The 21,877-nt window shown below is 40.0% G+C and overlaps 1 protein-coding gene across 3 annotated transcripts in view; it reads left to right on the top strand.

Moving 5' to 3' along the window:
- Positions 1–8,807: 8,807 nt before the first annotated feature.
- Positions 8,808–21,877, top strand: part of Rgs6 (regulator of G protein signaling 6) — a 570,177-nt gene continuing 557,107 nt past the window's right edge. For all 3 annotated transcript variants that reach the window (XM_076848119.2, XM_076848117.2, XM_076848116.2), the window contains exon 1: positions 8,808–9,158. The gene's annotated coding sequence lies outside the window, so the exon portion shown is untranslated. The remainder of the gene's footprint in view (positions 9,159–21,877) is intronic.

Raw genomic sequence — 21,877 nt, 5'->3', positions numbered from 1 at the left:
ATGTGGTGCTGAGGATCGAACCTGGGCCACATGCATGCCAGGCGATCGCGCTACCACTTGAGCCACATCCCCGGCCCATAAAACATTTTTTAAAAGAATCAGTTCCTGATGCTTCAGCTCCATCCTCCTAGGAGAGACTAGAACAGTAATTTTTCGAGGGAGGGGAAGACAAAGTCACTGCCACGAAAAATTCTCTAAGCTTTAAATGGGCTTTAAATCCCATTTATTTTATATATCTGGCCCCAATCTCTCTCCAAGTGCTGGAATGAATGTACGACTTCCTGTTAGACATGCCAGATCCAAGAAGACCCCAGGTACTGTTCTCCATTAACCTGCTCCATCTCCTTGTTCCCCATTGACAATGGCACTATCATCTGTTCACATTTCTAAGGTTGGAATCATCCCTGAATCCTTCCTCTCACAGTCTTTATCCATTCCATCAACAAGTTTCATCAACCAGATTTTACCCTGTTCTCCACTGTTTCTCGTTACTTTCACCTCTATCACCGTAATACAGAACAAAATACCTACCTCTCTTGCCGCAGATTACTCTCATGGCCACAGTCCTTGCTCTCTCCCGGCTATGGTGTATTCTAACCACAGCAGCTAGAATGGAAATGATAAATGATTGTGTTAATATCTTGCTCCGAGACCCTCCAACCGCTTTCCATCATACTTAATAATATCCAAAGTCTTTATCATGGCCAGTGACGTCCTCATCCCAGGTGTGTTTCTGCTGTGAGTTCTGCCCTTCTTTGAACTTGTCAATCTTCTTTTCTCTTCAGAACCTTTGCAAAAGCTGTTGCTTCTGTCTCGGAAGAGGTTACCCTCGCTATTTTCATGCTTGCTCATATTTTTTAGGCCTCTGCTTGAATATCTTTATCAGCTAGGCCTTCAGCAACCTCTTCTCTAGAATTATATCTTTGTTTTTCTTTATGACATGTATGCTCTGATTATATATTTAGTTGGTCCTTCTCTGCTTTTCATCCCCTCTCCTTTCTTTGCTTCTTTCTCTCCGTTCCTTCATCTTTCCTTACTACAATATCAACTGTAGGAAGAAGACAGGCTGTATGAAGACAGGCTCTTTGTTTTGTACATGAAATACTCCTAGCATCTATATAGTGCCTAATAGTAAGAATTTTTTAAAAAATTGATTGAACGAGCTTATAAATTCTTAGAAACATTGTCAGCAGCTAAGCTGACCCCCTTTAAGAAAAAAAAAAAAATCACAAAAGTCTTTAAAAAATATTCCATGGTCCTGAAACTACTTTGTTAAACTTTGTTATTATTTTAGATTTTCAGGAAAGTTGCAAGGATAGTATACTCTTCTCAGGTAACTTTCACCTAGATTCCTTATCTTAACGTCTTATATAACTCTCTTGGTCTGTTTTATAGCTCCATAATAAAATACCTCCGATTGGGTACTCTATCAGTAAAGAGGTTGGTTTGGTTCATGGTTCTGGCAGCTGGACTGACCAAACATCATGGCACTGGTGAGGGTCCCCTTGGCTGTATCATAACATGGTGGAAAAGTAGGAGGAAATCACTAATTGCAGAAGAGATCAAGCAAAAGGGGTGACCTCACTTCCTAACAACCCGCTCTCCTGAGAACTAAGTCATTCCTGCAAGATTAAACCCTGTCTACAAAACCAGCATTTAATCCATTCTTGAGGGGAGAATTGGACACCTAATTACCTCCCAGCATGCCCCACTCCTTAAAGGCTCCGCCACCTCAACACCATCACTCTGGAGGGAATGGGGTAGAGAGAGAGTTTGGCAGACAACAAACTGGGGCTGTTACAGAGTCTATTTATTCTGTATATAGGTAAACTTCAAATGGGACATGGCTTCCATAGCATATCAGAAATATTTCCAAAATATGACCGTTTGGATTAAAACTTAATTCCCAAATTCATAAACTGATGGGAGTAGAAGTGGTAACTTTGGGAGAAAATTAGAATTAGATGAGGTCATGAGGATGCCCCTGCCAATACTATGATAGGATTAGTGGCTTTTTTAGGAAAGAAAGAGAGTCTAGAGTCTGTACCCTGCTATCCTCACCCTCTGTCATGCCTTCTGCTACGTTATAATGCCTCTTTCCCACATGCTGGTGCCACACTCTTGGACTTCTCAGCCCCCAGAACCATGAGTCAATAAACTTCTACTGTTTATAAATGACTTAGTCTTTGGTATTCAATTATAACAGCAGAAAACAGACTAAGACACCATCCATTCTCCATCTTCCAGCAACATCTCCCAACTCACATACTGAGTTTGACTACTGCCCTCTTCTCCCTGGCTCTCAGTCCATGTGACTGAGAAAGACTGCACCTCTGTCCCCACTCAGTGAAACATGTTCCTTAAGCCCTAGCCGGACAGAACGTTGCGTGGCCTTAGTCATATTGCTTGGCCCAGGGATGCATACAAGATTCAGTAATAGAGTTCCTGGGGAAGCAGGCTTTGTTTTTGCTTTGTTGGTCTTGAGCTTCAGAGTGGGAAGGATTGGAGCCTCACCTCGTGGAGCCTGGTACTGAAGCCAGACAGAAGGCAGAGTTAAAAGGTAGAGAGAAACACAACTGCTGTAGAGTTGTTAATCTTGAATCCAGCTGTACTCAAAGTCCGCACCTATAATGGGTCTTTTCAGCTATATAAGCCAATCAATTTCCTTTTGAGACAGTTTTTGGTCAGGTCTTTCTTTCTTTTTGTCTTTTTTCTTTCTTTTCTTTTCTTTTTTTTTCTTTTTTTTTTTTTTTTTTGCTTTTCACTGACCTTTATTTAATTGTATAATCTTGAAACAATCTATACATTTGCATATTTCTCTTCCATATTCATTTTTTGGTCAGGTATTTCTGTCATTCATGACTAAGAGAATCCTGCTCATTTCCTGGAGTATTAGTCTATGTCAAAGGAGAGCTTTCTCTACTCATTAGTGGAGAAAATATACATCTTATTATCCTGTTTATAATTTTAACGCTGGTCAGAACCTCCAAGATTCTTTTTTTTCCATTTATTTACTTATTCTTTTTAGTTATTCATGACAGTAGAATGTAATTTGATATATCATGCATACATGGAGTATAACAGCCCATTCTGTGGTCGTACATGATGTGGAGTTACCCTGGTTGTGTATTCATATACAAATATAGGAAAGTTATGTCCAATTCATTCTATTGCCTTTCCTTTTCCCATCCCCCCTTCCCTTCATTCCCCCTTGTCTAATCCAATGAGCTTCTAAAGAATCTCCTTTTTAAAGGCTAAATCATCTTCCATTGGGTGTCACAATTTCTTTATCCATTCCTCCCTAGGTGGACATTTAAACTATTTTATATTAGTCTATTATGGACAGTACTGCATCAAGCGTTGGAGCGCAGATACCTGTTAGACACACTGGGTTCATTCCCTTTGGGATACCCAGAAAAGCAATTACTTGATCATAGAGTAGTTCTATTTTCAGTGTTGAGTAATCACCATACTGGTTTCCATAGTTTACATACTCACTGTCAGTGTACAAGGACTCCCTTTCTCCATATACTGACCAATACTTATAATCCTTTGTTGTTTGGACAATAGCCATTCTGAGGGGAGTGAGGTGATAACTCATTGTGATTTTAACTTGCATGTCCCTGATAATTAATGATATTGAACATCATACACTTGAAAAATATATATTTAGAACCTTTGATTACCCTTTTTGGGGGGTACACAAATGTATATAGTAGTTTTGCTCCTAAGTATCCTCAAACTGGAAACAACCCAATATACTTTTCTATCAACAAATATTAATTGTACAAATTAATGGGTTTCACTCTGACACTTTGTCTGCTTTCAAGTTGGGTTCTTTTCTTGCTATATTGACTTACTTCTCTATTTGAACAATAGCTCCTTATCAGATATATGATTTACCAATATTTTCTCTTATACCACAGATCATACATTTACTCTATTGATTCTTTTGCTGTGCAGGGGCTTTTAAGATTGATATAGTTCACACTTATTTAATTTTACTTTTGTAGTCTTACTTTTGATATGAGATCTAAAAAAATCATTGTCAAGAAGTTTCTACCTTTTCCTCTAGGAATTTTATGATTTTAGGTCTCATGTTTAAGTTATTAGTCCATTTTGAGTTGATTTTTGTGTCTGTTGTAAGAAAAGGATTCAATTTCATTCTTTTGCATGTGGATATTCAGTTTTCCCAACACCACTTATTTAAGATACTCTCCTTTTCCCATTGTGCTTTCTTGGTGCCCTTATCAAAAATTAGTTGACTATAGATTATCTGGTCTTTCTATTCTCTTCCATTGGTCCATATGTCAGTTTTTATGCCAGTACTCTACTGTTTTGATACTAGAACCCAAAAGCTCAAGATAAAAAAATTAATTGCATTTCTTTATACCCATGACAATCTATTTGAAAAATAAACCAACAAGACAATCTGACTTATGATAGTATCAAAAATAATAATATACTTAGAAATAAATTTAACCAAGAAGGTTACTGTACACCAAAAATTATGTATCTGTACACCAAAAATTATAGAACCCTGATGATAGAAATTGAAGAAGGCACAAATAAATGGAAAGATATCTCATATTCATGGACTGGAAAAATGAATAATGTTAAAATGTCCATGCTACTCAAGCAATCTGCAGATTTAATGCAATCACTATCAAAAAAGCAAGTGTCATTTTTCTCATAGAAAAAAAGATTTTAAAATTTATACAGAACACAGAAGATCCTGAATAGTCAATGAACAATCTTAAGAAAGAAAAACAAAGTTTGAGGCATTACTCTTCCTGATTTCAAATCATATTACAAATTTCATTTTTATGTTCTTCAAATATCAACATGGAGTGAGCAAACACAGAATTTGAAAGACGGCTAAGAGTACCCTCTGAGCTGAGGACTGGTTCTTTGAAACCCCACAAAAGGACTTAAATGAATTAAAATATGGTTTTCCTGGGGCTGGGGTTGTGGCTTAGTGGTAGAGCGCTTGTCTAGCACATGTGAGGCCCTGGGTTCCATCCTCAGCACCACATTAAAATGAACGTATTGTGTCCAATTACAACTACAAAAAGAATATTTAAATAAAATGCTTCTCTTGAAGAAGAGAGTGTCGTTGTGTTTTACATGCATGCTATGCATCCAATTTTAGTGTCCTTAGTTTTGGGGGCTACCTGTGGTCTTAGGTAACTGAGACTTTTGATTAGATTTTGTAACTGACATTTTGTTATGTACATATTTTTACTTGTCAATGGATCTTTATTTATTTATATGCAGTACCGAGAATTGAACCCTGTGTCTCACACATGCCAGGCAAGTGCTCTACCCGTAACTGACATATTTTGACTCAGTAAAGGAGCCTTCTTGTTGAAGTACATTCTCTGCCTAATTACCATGGGTCCAACAAAACACACCTGGAACCAACTGTGATTGATTGTGGGAATCCCAGTACCTAGCAGGAGGGAGACAAAAGTGGGAATGAGGAACAGATATTTTTGATTTAAGGGGTTCTGTCTAACCCTCCAAGTCACATCTCACAAACAGTTGCCTATTTTGTGACAATTCTGACTGTACGAGGGCAGTTATTGAAACAGTGTCTAGGGAGGTGCCTAGGTGAAGAGGCTTGGTTCAAACCTTTGGTGTGAACAGCATTCTATGCTTATTTTGGGCCTGATGTAGGTTTTAAAAAGCTTTGTTCTTGTTAATGTCAACTTTCTCCCATAGCATTCACACTATTACATATACATTTCCTGATTATTAACATTGTGAATACGCATTCTACTCGGATGTGACTTCAGAGTCTCAAAACATAATCTTCCCAGCATCATGATATAAACACATCCATTCCCCAGTCACTTGGTTTTCAAAACTGCAGATCAGGTGCTAATGCTGGAAAGGGAAGAAATCCACTTCAACTGTAATCAGCTTGCCTGAAAATGAGATTACGCAATTAGTGGTAATAGGAATGCTGGGCGATACATGAAGGAAGCACCCCACAAGCCGTGGTTCACAAATCTGGTTCCAAAGTGGATTTCCAGGTCTCATCACTAAAATTTGGACTTCATAATTCTAGGGTGGAATTCGAGCACCATTGTTGCCAATTTTAGTTAAGTTCCCCAGGAACACTGATGCTGGCCTTTGAATCCCCCTTTGAGAAGACACTTATCTGAAGTACCTATCAGGACATTTATTTTCTTTCACAACCTAAGATGATACAAAACTGATCCAGAATCTGCTCTTCTTTTATCGCCAAAATGCAAAGAACACAGTACTGAGCTATCAGAAAAAGATTGCACTAACGTGGGAGGAAGGGAAAATATGGAGGTTTGAGGAAAAAGGAGCATCAGCTGTAAATGTCACAAGTGCACAGTCCTGGGAAATGGGCCACCTGGTATCCAAGCTCATTATCTTCCCCCAATAAATTGCCATGTACATGCATCAAAGGCACTGATGCCAGCAATCTTTTTCTCCTTCCCCTGTCAATGCAGTTATTAAAACTACACTGCCACTCATTTTCGTTCTTCTGTTCAATTTGTCACCCAGTCCAAAAGGTCCACCACAATCAATTCTATCACACACTTTCTTATAACTCCTTGTCTGATAATGAAGTAGGCAAAAGATTCAGGACTTACTTAAAAATGTATTTCATTTTATACTTCAGATGAATTTCAGGAAAGATTTTTTGCAAGTGGCTTGCCATTAATAATTGCTGGGTGGATGGATGAAAAGTTGAATTGAATTATTGTATATATTCACAAATTACTACTTTCAGATCAAATCATATTTTCAGTACAGCTAACAGTGAGTTGATTGTTAAAGGAAACCCATAGTGAACACTTTTGAAAAGTGAAGATGAGTTTTTCTATTTTCTTTTTTTAGTAAGGAGAACAATTCTACCATAATGTATCTTTATTAGCCTTTTATTTTGAAATAATGTTGGATTACAAAAATCTTGCAAAAGTAGCTCAATGAGCTCCTTTATGTCTCCATTTAAGTGTTAACATTCCTGAGCCCACAGAGAGTAAGCTGAAAAGGTGGTGTCCTTGTGTTTGTCAGTTTTCCCTTACTGTGACAAAATACTGGAGATAAACAACTTAAAGGAGAGGGAAGATTGATTTTTTTATGGTCTCAGTCCATAGTCGGTTCGCCTGTTGCTTTGGGCCTGTACATCATGGCAGGAACCCCAGGACAGAGGTGGAGTATTTACTTCATCATCAGGAACACAGAAAGGGGCCAGGTCTGGCATTCAAGAGAATGCCCCAGTGACCTAATTTCTTTCCACTAGGTTCCATCTTCTCAAGGGCCCAGACCTCCCAATAGTGCCAGGGAATGGGGACCAAATTTCCAATACATGGGCCTATGGACACATTCCAGATCCAAACGATGGCACTCTTTGACTCCTTCATACTTTAGTGTGTGCTTCCTAAAAGCAAGGACACTCTCCTGAATGACTAGAGAATGATCTCTACATCAGAAAAGTAACATGGATCTAATTTAATCCTTCTTATTTAGAGACTCTATTGAAACTGCACTGATTATGCCATTAATGTCATCAACAGGTCTTGGATGCCATTCAAGATTACCAGCTGCATTTAGTTGCCTTGTTGCGTTAGTTACAGAACAACCTTTACTTTCCTGATCTTGACATTTTTAAAAGAGTACAGGCCACTTACCTGACTTTCTCTCCATTTGCATTTGTCTGATGTTTTCTCATGACTCATATTTATGCATAAGAAGCCGTGACCAAAGATGCACGGTGAAAAGGAAACTTTCAACCTCTGGAAACTTATGAATGAAGAAAATCCAGTTCACCCATTCTTAAAGGCAGTTAGGTCTCCCCACCCCACCCATAGTACAACTTGAATTCTCGATACTGATAACATTGATGTTGCACCCAGATGCCCTGGTTACCATTCGGTACCAATAATCTTGTCGCACCTCCATCCACAGCTTCCTACATCTTCAAACATCAAATTCCAAAACTCCCACATTGAAGAAAATGGTCAGCTCAAGTTATCCTTCCTCGCTTTGTCTTCAACTTTTTGTCTTATTTCCCAAAATAGCTGTATAAGCGTTCTCAGAAGCCCTTTTGCAGTATTTTAAGATAAGGACAAACACAAAAACACTCCAAAGACAGCGTGTGGTGTAAATGTTGAATAAATAAAAATGACGAGGTTAGTAACAATATCACTGATGATCACGGTGGCCCATTTTAATTTAGAGGGCGCCAGCTACACGTCAGTGAGGGATTCAAATGCGACCAGGCACAACACCCCGGCCAGAAATCCCTAAATCACCTTGACGCCACTAAACTTTACCTACCAGGACAGCTAAAATTGATGAAAGGGATCTCCGCCTGGCTGAACCAGTCTCTCGGCAGCTATTAGAGCGCCAGGAATCTCCAGATTTGGTTTTCCTCTGGTGAACCGGGGTCCGCACCTTCCGCGGCTCTGGAAACAGGTGAGCCGAGCGGCGGCGCCCTTGGGACGCGCTCAGGTGCCTCGGCCCCGCCCCAGCCGCCCGCCCCTCCTTGCACCGTGCGGACCGGGACCCAGGTGCCGGCGCCCAGGTGCGCGGGGCGCGGGGCTGCAGCTCCGCTCGGCACCCGACAGCGGGCGCCGCTGCAGCAGCTGGCCGGCGGCAGAGCGGAGCGGCTTCGCGAGTTGGGGCAGCTCCTCGCGCTCGGCCCTGCTCGGCGGCCAGAGCTCCGCCCGGGCGCCGGGTTCCCACAGCTGCGGGAGCCGGCGGGCGCCGAGGGGGCGGACCCACCTCCGCGCAGCCCGCCGGCCCCGGGCGGGCAGAGGCAGGCGAAGCGCGAGTGCGGGAGAGCGCGGAGAGCCAGGCCCGCCCGGAGCGCGCTGGAGACACCCCGAGCGCCCCGCGCCCTGGCACCATGCGACCCGCCGCGCCTCCTCGCGGGCCCGGGGCTTCGCTGTCCGCTCGCTGAGCCCCTGCGCTCGCCACCACGGAAAGTCGAAAAGAGGAGGAGAGACATTGGAGGGCAGCGCGGAGACGGACTAGACTTCCCCTCCGCCCCCAGGAGGTTGCGGGTTCCCAGTTCCCTGGGCTTCTCTAGCTTTATCATGACCCTGGCGCAAGCTTGGCTTTAAGAGAAATTGAGAAGCGAAGAGAGTCAAGGCAATTCTTTGGTTGCTAAGGTAATTGTAGTTGTGACTGGAAACAAATGGGGGAAAAGATGGTTCGAAACAGCACCCCTCCACACACACACACACCCATTCATATGTGTTGATTTCATCTCCTGGGTGTGGGTGCTTGTCCATTTCAGATGCGTGACAGGTGCCGGTGTGTGTCTGCAGTTTGGGACTGTGGAAGACGAGCTTACATAAGTGGTTAGACAAGCTGGCGAGCGGACTTGTGTGGGATGGGTGCAGGTCTGCATATAAATCATGTTCCTGGGTTTCTGGGTGTGAAGCGCTCACCGACCAGGACGAGGGTGCAGAGCGAAGGTGCTTATAGGTTCTTCCAAGTCGTCCGATTTTGTCATCCCAGGTAGGGCAATTTGCCTCAAAAGCGGACCTTCATTAACTTTTTCTCCGACTAAGCTCGCCCCTTTGTGATTTGGAAGAGAAGGCGGCGAGTCTCCGTGGTGAGGTGTGGAAGGCAGGGGCCGGTGGTGAGTTCTGTTATTTGGGACCTGCCTTAGGAAAGGAAAAGGTAGGTGTTCGCTCTGAGAGGATGTCAAGTAAATTGATTATGTGTAGAGACCCTGTTTACAGTCATTGTTAGGCTGCATAAAGAGTGGCCCAGTGAGATGGGGAAAGTGACCCAGAAAATTGAATTTTGTTCAGAATGAAAGCTGCTGTATTTGGGGTTTTAATTTGATGGAGTAGGAACATTATTTTCTTTCATTGAGACGAGTGGCATTTCTATACTACAAATTGAAGATATTTTGAATCTTGGTGTTGGCTTGGAATTGTTCCCTCAGCGTGTATCAGTGCTTAGGAGTTGGATCTTCAGGTAAGTTCTGATCAATACCTTTTAGCAGCTCCAAAGTAAAACTGTAAAAATCATCAGTATGAGGTAAAACCCAGCAGTGGAACTTCTCTCTCCAGAGAGAATGAGAAATAGATGAATGAGCTTGTATCAGAATGGCATTAGAGAATGGGCTACAAGTTTGTGCATGATCTGTCAAAAATTGTTAGACTGAAATGAAATAGTTAAGGTTTAGCTCTGTTTATTGACAAGATGACTTTTCTAGAATAATTTTCATATGGAATGGGAACTGGGCTGTTGGTGGGAAACCTTCCAAGTTGCACAGTCTTTATTCTCATTCTTCATTTTTTAATTTTGCAATGGGTAGGACTACCCTGCAAAAGAAAGTAGAGGGTTGAGGGAATTCAGAGATTTATTTTTAGAGAGACACCTTTGTAAACCAAAGCTTGTTTGCTGAACCAGCAGAACCAGGAACACAGATGCTTTTTGAGTTCTCTGCTATTCTTAAGGTAAATTGTTGTGTAAATATGGTGACCTCATGGACTATAAACTATATGGAGAGAGTTTACTCTCAATAACTCATCCTTTCCTGAAAGAGTCTGCAAATTCTAGAAATGTCAACAATTGCAGGGTATTTTGATGAAGGAGATGGCTACTGGTGTTTCCTTTCCTATATTCATTCCATTGGCTCTTAACTTTACTTCCTGTTTCCTTTTAGAAATTTCAATTAACATTCACTGAATTTGTTCTGCTGAGAGTTTCAGTAAAACAATGTTAGTCTTTTTTTGAGGCAATCAATTTGTCTTATCCAGTGAAAAATTCCAAAAATGACAATGCTTTTGTGAAAGAAATGTTTCTTCAGCTGAGTCCAACTTATTTATCTGTGATTTGTGGATGAAATAGTCAATGTAAATATATTTTAAGTGAGCAAACATTTCTTGAAAAAGAAAAACATAAAAGATATTTTGGATGTTGGAATTTGCCAGAAATTTTGAATGTCTTATTGTCCCTCAGGGACAGAATTTTATGTGAAAGTAGGATCATTTTGTTTCTTATCTCTCCGATCTTCTCCCATGCATTTTATCCCCTGAACTCTGAAGACTTTGCCAGGAATTGCTGAACATTTCATTTTGTGCCAGGGGTTAAGCATCAGAGAGATATGAATAAGGAGCCATGTGTCACATAAACGCTTTTGAAAAGGGATGTGCTCTGAGATCTCAATACTGGGATTATTTTTTTTTCCTTTAGCTTCAGTTAGTTTGTCTTAATTCTTAGTGCTTTGAACCTAGGAATGCATTTAACCTCTTTATTTTGAGGGCTAGCTGGAAAGAAATATATTTACTGAATTTCATCTTCTCTGTAACATATGGCATGATATAAATAATTACTACATACACATTATCCTGCTGTATGGAAAGAAACAGAAATACAAAATACAAAATAAATCTGCATATTGAGTGATATGGCTATAACATTTCCAAAAGCATTTTTCCTTCTTTTCCTTTTCCTGAATATAAAAGTAGTATCTTGGTATTGGGAAAAATTCAGGAAAATACAAAGGAAAAAAAAAAGAGAGAAAGATTATCTGTAATTCCCACAGATGATGAACTAACATTTCTTTGAATTGTACATTCTTTTAGATATTAGTCACATCTTCATTGTATTTCTACCTTCCCCCACAGAATCTTCAAATCTTACAAATAGAACTTGGATATATATTAAGGTTTGGGAAATTACTTCTAGTTTACTGGATTATTTTGATAGATCACCTTTTAATTTTTATTAGTGGCCCTATTTCAAAGAGTACTAATTCTCTTTCTCTACTCTTTGAAATTCAGTGTTTGCCTTTTTGGGGCTAGTTTATACATGGGGCTCCCCATCAGATTTATACCGTGAAGCATCAGAAAAGAAGTAGAAAGAGCAGTTGCCATTTGGGTGGGAGACCTGAGTTTTGATTGCAATTTTGTCATCAATTTCTCATGTGGCCTCGAGACCCCTGTTTCCTCAAAAGGACAAAGATACGTTATGATTTGGCTCCATAAGCTCATGATAGATGTGTTGCTTTGACATTTGATGAGGGTGATCTTTGCAGAGGGCTTATTCAGACAGTTGACCTGGAGTGGGGCCCAAGAGTTTACATTTCTAACCAGTCTGCAGATGATGCTCATCCTGCTGACCTGGGTACCACATAGAACTAGAGAAGAAATTCCTTGGAGCTTAAAATCCTGTTTCACTTATTTTTTTATTTTTTATTTTTGCATCCATCTATCACATGCCCAGCAATGTACCTGCCAATAGGTATTCAGGAAACATTTATTGAATCAGTATCAATTTTTTTTCCCATGGGGAAAACTTTTGAACTAGTCAAGAGAATAATCATCCAGAATTTGGGACCATAATGTCTGTATAATAAGAGTAATTATCAGTCATGAAACCCAGTTCTTTAAACTGCATGGAGAGCAAAAATGCTTACAAGTAGACAGTTAAAATGGACATTAAACCTATTGAGTTATGTTAAATAACTAGGAGTACTTGCTTGAGTTGTCACAAACCACAAAGCACACCAAATGCTTCTCAGTTGCCTCTCTGAGACCCATAGAGGCAATTCATTTTTTGCCACATAGAGTTGGCCTTCCATACATGGGTTTTGCATCTGTCCATTCAACCAACTGCACATCAAAAATATTCAGAAAAAAATGAATTTGTATTAAACATGTACCAACTTTTTCTTTTATAATTATTCCCTAAACAATATAATATAACTACTATGTATATAACATTTGTATCAGTACCACTATCATAGAGATGATTTGGAGTGTAGGAAAGAATGTGTGTAGGTTAGATGCAAGTGTACCATTTTGTATAAGGGATGTGAGCATCCAGGATTTTGATATCATGGGGATCCTAGAACTCATTCCCCACAGATTAGCTTACCAAAGGGTGGCTGTAGCAGGGGAAGTACCCTGATAATGACCCTAACTACTGAAACAGTCAGAAAAGCAAGAAATGATACCCCTGCTGTCATCCCACCCAAAAAAAGGCAAAACAATAGTTATTAGAGCCCCATGGCCATTCTGTAAGATTGAGTAAACTAAGACACAGAGAAACAAATTAACCTACGTAAATCCACCAGGCTAATAAGTGGCAGCATGAGAAATCAGAACCAGGCCTTCCAGATCAGAAATGGGGGGAGGGGGCTTTCTTTACCATGTCCCTCTACTGACATTGAGCAAGCATTTGATAGCTAGGAGATCTCAGTTGGCTGAAATGCCTCAGAACTTTTTATCATCCTTGTGGGAATATATTTTGAATAAAAAAATTAATCTTTTTTTGTACTTATTTCTTTTTTGGGGGGGTTGTATTTATTTCTTAGATTCATAGGGTAGGGAAAATATCCACTTTTATGCATGGAAACTTAAAAAAAAAATGCAAATACTTGACTATGGACCAACTAGATGCTCCTTTAACCATTGCTATTAAAATGGGTTATGGGGACTGTCTTGGCTTCTCTCAATACTTTGGTAAAACCTTCAAAGGAAAAGCCACTCTCACATTTGTCCATAGTTGAGTTTTGTTACTTACTAGTATCTCCCTCCCGCAAAGACTGTTTTCTTGCCCAAGTGGAAGTGCTCATTATACAGACCCTGCTGAGATGAGGTGTTCTATGAGGCTGTCAGCTAGTGGAGGCCTCCTTTGGAAATACCTGGGATCTCTGACCCTGTAGCCCAGAGCTCAGACAGTACCACTATCATTAAAGAAGCACCACAGGCATCTAAAAACCCTATTCATCATGTTTCTGACATCAACTTTCTCATCTGTAAAATAAGAATAAAAACTCTGCCTCTTGAGTAGGTGTGACTGTGAGGACTCGCTGTCAGTCTAGCATTTGAAGAACTCCAAGTCCCTCTGAGAGCATCCTGCTCCACGGTTATAAAACTGGGTTTTGAGGAGGTTGTAGGAAGCTAGTGGCCTAGACATTTAAAAGGAGAGGGCCAAATAGGGCAGGTTTCCTTTGCAATAGGCAAAGATGCTACATAAGCCTGAGGGTCATTAATACCAGAAGGAAGAGAAGAGACAACAAGGAGACTCTGCTACCTTGATACTTCTTGAGCCAGATTATGACCACACCTAGAGCAAGTCCATGTTTTTTTTTTTTTTTTCCCTTTTCTCTACATCCTTGGCATTTCTTATGATGCTTGGTGGATAGTAGGAGTTTGGTAAATGTTGACTGAGTTATTGATGTTCAGAGTGGAGGTGGGGGAAGAAATGGGAGGAAGGAGGGGTTAGTGTTGGTGTGGAATAACACCAGTATGGGTTAAGCATGCAGCAAAGGGCTTGGTCATGGATGCAGAGTATGAGTGGTTAAAAGTCATTTCTTGCTTGATTTTACCTGGCTAGATCCAGGTCCATGATATAGTGAGATCCTCATTCTCGTTTGTAATTATGCACGAATTGTGCCTCCCTCACTGGGCTGTGGTCTATTTGTCTGCTTTTTTTGGTCCTAATTTGATCACCATCTCCAGTACAAGGCTACACACATACTAAATGCTTGATTAAAAATTAGTTAGTTATGCAAAAGCTGCGCAGCCTACAAAGCAGTGGATCTGTCATACAGTGGAGGACTGATCTTACAAAACAACAACCGGCATCTGTACAGCTTTTGTAGATCAAAGCCTTTCACAGGAGTTAGGGAGCATTTTCCCCATTTTACAGGTGAGAAAACTGAAGATGAGAAAGAGGTTTGGCCATTTGCTGCAGGTTTGATAGTTACCAAATGAAGAAACCAGCATTTAAACTTGGATCTTATCTGATCCCAAAGTTCTGAGTCTCTCTGAAATATCACAAGGTAGGAATAAAGAGAGACAGCTTCCATCATCTTGGAGAGATGATAGAAATGAATAGAAAATCAACAAGAAAGGCTGATAAGTGATTGGGAAAAAATGCATAGAGCAAATAAACGATAAGGCAAGGAGGGTACCTTTCCATTCAGAGAGAGAATATGTCAGATCTGGAAGAGAAAAGCTTTAGGAAATAGGAAGGAGAGAGAGATAGAGATAGATAGAGAGAGAGAGAGAGAGAAAGAGAGAGAATGCCAAGATTATCATTATTTTTTAGGTGAGAAGTGTTAATAATAATTGGTTATTAAGCCAATTGTTTACTTCCAGAGTAAGAATTGACATAATGGGCTGGGGAATGTAGCTTCGTGGTAGGACTTGCCTAGAATACAGGGGACTGACCCTGGGATCAATTTCCAGCATTAACAACAATAACAACCAAACAGACAAACAAACAAAAAACCCAAAATGCAATGTTCAAAGTCATCCCAGACAACTCTAACCCCCTGCCCCTGTTCATTGCTCTGTCTTTCCCAGCTCTTTCTCTGCAGAACTTCACCACCAGTACTTTGTATTATTATCTTCATTTACGTATCATCTGTCTCCTTCCTCTAGTATGCACATTCCAGCAGAGCAGGTATTCTGTTTTATTCCCTCCTATAACTTCAGCATCTGTTGCAGATTCTGGTTTACAGTAATTGAGAATGATTTGTGGAGTCAAGGAAGGAAGAAAAAAAACATTAGGACATGAATTGCAATCTCAAGTCCTTAATAGGACCAGTTAGGTGAAGCAAATGGGAGAAACAAGTGTAGTTTCTGTCACAAGAGTAACTTACGTTGTAATTTTCTTTTAACATCCTTTGTGTTAAATATGTAGAAAGTGTTATTCTCAGAAAGAAAAACATTTATACCCATTTTTTTTCTTGAAACATGGGCCCTCTGACACCTGTTCTAAAGAGACATGGGTGTCCAATAACACTTCCTTTTTTCCTAACAATTACCCATGTGTGATGATGAGTGGCAACTGCGGCTGGACCCCAGGTCTGGGAGGACATTAGGGATGGGTGAGGACTGAGTATGTGGCCTCGTATTGGAGATGGTGATAAAATTATGACAGAAACAGGGCTGCTCAGAAAGGCTTGTTATTGTCATATTTTAATTCATTTTTAATCATTAATTAATCCTAATTAGAAAAACATAATGTCGATCTGCACTGACCAATCCAAGAGAAACACTTGAGCTGACTGCATTTTATCTGTGTGACCTCTCTAGAAAAATAGGCCACAATTAAAAAAAAAAATCCAATGTATTTCTCTCCTAAACTGCTATGTAAGTGCTACCACATTCAGATTCCAAACCAAGCAGGAAGACGCCCTCATTCTGCTGACCCTACATCCTAATACAAAGTCTGATTCAGCAGCTGGTCAAAATAGAAAGGACGCCTTCACAAAGAATAAGTGTATTGATTACATTTTAGATTTTTTTTTAAGGGGAAGGTATCTTTCATTTTCAGTACAACAGGTAGTGTAGGGACTTACCTGCTGGCATTTGCCCATAGCTAGGGGTACATGACATGAGAAAAAAGTAGATTAGCAGTATTGATATGCATTCTTCCCAGAAGCAGAATAGTATAGAGCTGAGAAATTTGATTGCTCTGGGGGCACTACTGATAGAGTGTATCTGAAGACAGTCTCTGGAATGCATGATCGGCTCTTCCTGGGCTTGGGGAGGTTCCCCATCCCAGGTCACAGTTAGCCTATGATCTGTGCTGTTTTTCTCTGCTCCTTGTCCTGCTTGTCCACATCAGGTTATAAAGTCTCACAACCCAAGTCCCTTTTCTAGATGATGGTTGATCAGATAGGGCTCTGGTGTTCTGGAAGCTTGCATAAAAGGGAAACAGCCTGGTAAGGAAGGCCCATGTAAATGGAATGAGGGAGATTCCTTCCCGCTGAGGACTTTCTCCAGAGGACTGTCGGGTGTGGGGCCTACAGGGATGGGGTCAGGGGCGGGGGTGGGCAAGGGTGCACTTGAGGCATTTCAGTGCAAATAAAAGGATAGGAGTGATAACGTGCAAGCAGTGTGCAGAGAATACTTAATACAACCTGCAGAGGGTCAGATCCTTAAAAACCTTTCTGGCAGAAGTCTGCACTGAGGAACTTAAAACTTGAGTGAAAACAGGGATAGGGAAAGTCTTGGTTGAAGGCAAAAGTGTTTAATAAGTACTTGTTGTTTCCTGAAAGTAAAAGCGAGAACAAAAAGGTAGATCATGAGTGGCACTTCCTCCCCTGGGTTGGTGGGGTGTGCCACAGTGAATCTCGTGGATTCTGGTTTTCTCGATCCCACTCCCATGCATGAAATGCTTGCTGGTGGGTTTTTTTTTTTTTTTTTACAGCCAAAGCACAATTCCTGGTACATATGCATGTCACCCCCACCATGTTAAGCTCTGGCCAACAGTTCACTGCCTTTCAGACCCACTGCCTTTCTCCCCATCAAACCTACTTTGGAGGGGTTAACTGCTGACGCCTAAGTCTCTCTGTGGCTCAAGGGTAAAATAGATGAGTCGTTGGATGAGCTTGATTTAACTTACTTGGCATGACTGGTTAGGAAGTCCTCAGAAATCTCACCCCAATGCATAGGGTATTTAGCATCATGCCAAAGCATATGCTGTCAATTTCAGGTTTGTATTTTTTTTTTGGCTTCCTTTAGCTTTCAAAAACTTCTCTGCAAAAGCCACTTCCCCTGCCTGCCATCTGCCATACAACCCCCCTCTCCCACTTCAAAGGAATCTGTTTCTGATCCCCAGTTTCCTTTATTTTCTAATATTCCCTTAACAGGGATGACCAGTTGGCTCTTCAATAGTGTATTCAAAAAGAGACTGGTTTAAGTTGAATTTTGCTTATTGGGAGTTCTTGGCTGGGGAAAGTTCTCTGTGGTTGAGGTTAGCTATTTTGTTGGATATGTGAAGATGAAAAGTGATTGATAAGACTAGAAATGCAAATTGGAGACCAGTCCAAGGAGGGATGTACAATAGACATATGATAAGGGTGGTGATGATGATGAGTTGGGGCTTTCTCGGATGCAGGACCTTCCCATCAAACAAAACTCCAATAATACCCCAACTGAAAATGTATACATCTCCAAAATACATTTATCTGGCCATATACCTGAGAATTCAGGTATGGCTGCATCCAGGGCTTAAATGATCCCACCGGTACTCTTACTTGATGCTTGGTCTTCTTGACTTCCTCCTTCTGTGACACTAAAGAAATAGAAAATGGTCACTAATGTCCTTATCCTCTTACCATGACTCGCTTCTTAGGGAAGGGATCTTCCTTCTTCCAGTGTCCTTGTCTCAGTCTCAGGGAAGGGCTTTGGTCCTAATTAGTCACATGGCTAGGTTGGTCCAGTCTGTGTGTCCAAAGATCAAGCACATTCTGGTCAGATCAGGTCACAGCCCCGTCCTTCTTTTCTAGAAGCAGCAAATTTGCTGCGAAATAGAATGGACAACCAGAAATGGCAACTGCCTCAATCTTCTAAAATTTTTATTGCAGAGCAGTTAAAAAAAAAAGTAAGAATGGATGCAGAGAATTTCAGCCACTGTGGGAGCACTAATATAAGTTAATTCTTGGGAGACGTTGTGAAGCCTTCCTTTAATCTCTGGTCTCCATTTCACTTCTGCTCTCATTCAGTGAGGGTTGCGTCTATACCTACTGCAGATGTAGTCAGTGGTGTCGGACACCCCCTCTGCTCCCTCACCACCCCTCTAACCTCAACCCTGTTTGATACCACTTTTTGCATTGCTCTCCATGGGACGGCGCAAGTGCTACCCTGAGAAAAAGATATTGCACCCCTCTTCCAGATCTGCATTTATTTACCTTCTTTGATTTTAATCAGACAAGTCTATTAAAGTATAACATTTATAGGAGAGCACATAAATCACCACCTCATGAATTTTCAAACAGTAAAAACACATCCATGGTATTTCTCCCAGATCATGAAATAGAATATTATCATTTCTCCCCATCAAACCTACTTCGTGTACCTCCCCATAAACATACACCCTATTTCTCCAGTGGTAATTATTAATCTGATTGCCAACACATCAGTTTTCTTGTTTTTGAAGTATATGAAATATTGATATGTATGTACTCTTTTTTTCTGGCTTCTTGTGTACAACGTTTAAGAGATTCATTCATGTTATGATGGGTACAATAATTTATTCATTTTTATTGCTGCCCAGCATTCTACTTTGTGATATTCTGAATATAGTTATTTATAAGGGATATTTTTAGTTCAGGCATATTATGAATAGTGCTACTACAGTCATTTTTGCATATAGTTTTATGGTATATTAGGAATGCATTTCTGTTTGGTATACCTCTGAGAGTGGATTGCTGGATCATAGAACATGCTCATGTTCAGATTTAGTGGGTCCTTACAAAGAGTTTTCCTAAGTGGTTGTACCAGTTTATGCTCCTATCATCAGTTGATGAGTATTCTGTTTCTCCATATCAAAGACTAGGATTGTCAAACTTTTGAATTTCAGATATTCTGGTGTGTATCTGGTGGTATCTCATGGTTTTAATTTACATTTCTCTGATGACTTATGATGTGCCTTTTAAATATTTTTTTGGTCACCTTTAATAATGTCTTACTAAGTTGCCGAGGTTAGCCTTGTGTTTGCCAACTACTGCCTTAGCCTGCAAGATGGCTGGGATTACACTATGTACCACCACTGGCTGATTGTAGACGCCCCCCCCCCCCCACCATTTATTTGTCTTTTGTAATGCCTGTTCAAGTTGATTACCGAATAGACAATTAATAGAAAACTAGGCAGAGTTGTAGTTTTCTTTTTTCTTTCTTTTGCAGTGCCAGGGATAGAACCCAGGGCTCTGTTCATGCTATGCAGGTGCTCTGCCTCTGAATTAAATGCTATCCCAGGATTCTTCTTTTTAAAAAAATAAAATTTCTAATAAAAATAGTTTTAATCATCATTTGTATTTAAGAGACCTTTTCCTATTTGTATTTAAGATACCTTTTCCTATCTCCATGGTTCACTTTTCAGTCTATTTTGATGAGTAGGAGATCTTACTATAAATACAACTCAATTTATCAGTCTCTTCCTGTATTGCTTATTATTGTATTGCTTGGCTTTCATAAGATAAGGTCAGAGAGCCACTCTATTTTAATTTATAGATGATCTATTGTTTTTGCCTTTTGGTGTCAAAAATTCCACCTGGGCTTGATTTTGGTCTAAGATGTGGGAAAGTCATGCATATTTATTTTGGTTTTGGATTTCCAGTTAACCCAGTGCCATGTATTTAAAATTCTCTCCTTTTTCTACTGCTCTGAAATGTCACCTTTGTTATCAATCAGGTGACCACACTTAAATAGGTCTCTCTCTGTGCTTCCTAGTTTCTCTTGATCTATCCTAGTGCTGATACCACACTGCCTTAATTATAAGGAGTCTTGATATCCAGTAGCATATGTCTTCCCACCCTGTTCTTATTGAAGAATAGCTTATTCCTGGTCATTTGGATTACTGTATACATTTTATAATTGTCTTTTTTTTGGGGGGGGATACCAGGGATTGAACTCAGGGGCACTTGACCACTGACCCACATCCCCAGCCCTATTTTGTATTTTATTTAGAGACAGGGTCTCACTGAGTTGCTTAGCACTTTGCTTTTGCTGAGGCTGGTTTTGAACTCGTGATCCTCTGCCATAGCCTCTGAGATTACAGGTGTGTGCCACTGTGCCCAGCTATAATTGTCTTTTGATAGGATTTTGATTGAGATTGCATTAAATCTCTGGCCCAAATTTAAAGTAAATTAACACCATTACCTTGTTTGCCATTTCAGTCTGTTAATATGATTTATCGCTTCATTCATTTAGATCTTTCCTTTCTGTTAGTATTTTTATATCCCTCTATGTTGTAAAGGTATTGGGCATCTTTTAAAATGATATATTCCTAGTGTTTTAAATTTATTTTTGCATTTATCTTTACAAAGCTATCATTTTCTGAGCATTTGGAGCATTTGTTGCTGATATATAGAAGTACAACTGAGTTTCAAATGTTTACCTTGTATACTGTGACTTTGCAAAATTCAGTTCTTAATTCTAGTAGTTCTGTGAAGATTTTTATTCATATTTTATGTATACAATTGAATTAACTTGCAAAACAATTTACATTTTTCCCCTTTCTAATTAGTGTGACTTTTATTTCTTTTTCTTGCCTGTTGAATTGCCCAAAACCTTTACTATAATAGAAGTGATAGTGGGTATCCTCATTTTATTTCTGATCTCTGTGGGAAAGTTTTACAATTTGACTCTTAGATATTATGGTTGCTGTAGGTGTTTTGCAAATGTCCTCTGTCAGATCAAGTAAGTTACCGAACACTCAAAATTCTCTGAGAATATTTTCATGAATCGATGTTGAATTCGACTAAATACCTTGAAGCAATTGCTACGTGGAATGTCAGTCTCACCTCTGTGCTTCCCTTTTCTTTTGGATCTTGATCCCGCATGTCCCACTGAGCTGGGAACTTCTATATTCTTTCCAGCTTTTCAAATGGTTCTTGAGGGATGGACTATTACAAGGTAGCTCCCCATTGTAGGAAGTGGTACATTCTAATTGTACTATTTTTGTCTTCCATCTACACGGTATGAGTAAAACTGTAAAACAACCCCCTAGGAACCTATTCAGTTGTTATTTCTTTGACTTATATTGCTTCTGGCTGGTGAGCTTTATGAAGAGATTTTTCTTTTGTTAAGTTTTGCGCTGCTCCAAGGGCATACATTATAGGGTCCTAGAAGAGGTGTCCTCTGAATTACATTTAAATGCTTAGTTTTAAGAACTAATCAGACTGATTTTTACCTGTTCTTTAAAAAAGGAAAGAAAACAATGAGCTCCCAAGAAATAAAGCTGACATTCTTTAAAAAAAAAACCAATAGGAGTGCTTTTCAGCTTGGGTCCCCTGGGAACATGTCATCCTCTTCATTTCTTAGTCATCCCCTTTTTTGTGTATAAAAATTGGCAAAGCTTCTCTGTCACTCCTACTTCTTCTCTAGCAGTCATACTATCTTTC

Source organism: Callospermophilus lateralis, chromosome 3, assembly GCF_048772815.1.
Source record: "Callospermophilus lateralis isolate mCalLat2 chromosome 3, mCalLat2.hap1, whole genome shotgun sequence".
Taxonomy (NCBI): domain Eukaryota; kingdom Metazoa; phylum Chordata; class Mammalia; order Rodentia; family Sciuridae; genus Callospermophilus; species Callospermophilus lateralis.
This window is presented reverse-complemented; position numbering and strand designations above follow the sequence as displayed.